Here is a 1,503-nt window from a genome sequence, read left to right as displayed (position 1 = left end):
AGTTCTACTGGGCTCTGGGTTGGGCAAGAAATAATCCAGCCCCCTAAATATCGCCTCAGGTTTAAAAGATATCGCCACTAGAAATCACTAAATCCTACACCAGGAACGATCATCAAACGATTCTCAGTGACCCAAAGGCGCGCATGCTCATTTTATTCGGCTAAATTCTACTGCTGTTAAAATACAACGCGTTGATTAGCAAGAATTTCTGTGCTTGTCGTAGTGGATTGACGGGTGAACATGATCGTCCCTTCAAAACACACTCTTTTCAGAAGGCTATGGCAAACAATCGGCCTATTTGGTAAATAGGAATGTTGAAACGATGTAACGCGGAAAGGATGAATTCTCAAGCTCTGTTTGCATTGAATATCTGCAGATTTGCAATTACAGGACTGTATCTTGATGGGAATATTGGCGTTTCATTTCCCACTCATGCTATTATGCTGATGACTTGCTTGTACGCTCCGATAGATGTAGAGGAATGTTGTTGAATCTAAGTTGACCATCAATTTGCGTATGCACTGCCTATGCACTTTTGATCTCCAGTTGCTTTGCTTATCTGTTCCCACCACTCGCCTTGCCGCAGAGGCCATCCCGTCCGACACTTGTGTATTGGCATGTCTGTCTGTGTGTGAATGTGCACAGCTGACCTAATTACTCATGCGCGTTCGTGACCCGTTTGCTGTCTGCTTTGACTTGTTTTCTCCTGGGTTTCGTTCATGACATTTGCGTGTAAATACTGGACGTTTCAAAGAGCGAAATGAGCAACATGGAGAAAATCGTCACCATTGACAACAGGCTGATAGTGACACTGAATGGTTTGACCACAATTGCGGCTAAAAGGTTCTCAAAATTAATACATGTTCAAGAATAAACCGTATATTATGTGACTAGACTTACTCGCTCCGTCAAAATGGAAATTCTGTAGTCATGTATATTTTAGTTGCGCAAGATCGGTGAGATGGAAGTGCAATTTTCTATACATCATTTGCAATTTCATTGATTCTCCTTTCAAGCAATGGAAGTCACTCACTTGAGTTTTTCCTTATCCAACTGGTGATTCCATGAGCCTATGGATTTGTTCAGAACACATTTAAACAGTGCATCCACTTACTTCAAAAATACAACGCGTTGATTAGCAAGAATTTCTGTGCTTGTCGTAGTGGATTGACGGGTGAACATGATCGTCCCTTCAAAACACACTCTTTTCAGAAGGCTATGGCAAACAATCGGCCTATTTGGTAAATAGGAATGTTGAAACGATGTAACGCGGAAAGGATGAATTCTCAAGCTCTGTTTGCATTGAATATCTGCAGATTTACAGGACTGTATCTCGATGGGAATATTGGCGTTTCATTTCCCACTCATGCTATTATGCTGATGACTTCCTTGTACGCTCCGATAGATGTAGAGGAATGTTGTTGAATCTAAGGTGACCAGCAATTTGCGTATGCACTGCCTATGCACTTTTGATCTCCAGTTGCTTTGCTTATCTGTTCCCAC

Source organism: Opisthorchis viverrini, assembly GCF_000715545.1.
Source record: "Opisthorchis viverrini unplaced genomic scaffold opera_v5_400, whole genome shotgun sequence".
Classification (NCBI taxonomy): Eukaryota; Metazoa; Platyhelminthes; class Trematoda; order Opisthorchiida; family Opisthorchiidae; genus Opisthorchis; species Opisthorchis viverrini.
The sequence above is the reverse complement of the archived record's forward strand: the minus strand, read 5'-3'. Positions refer to the sequence as shown.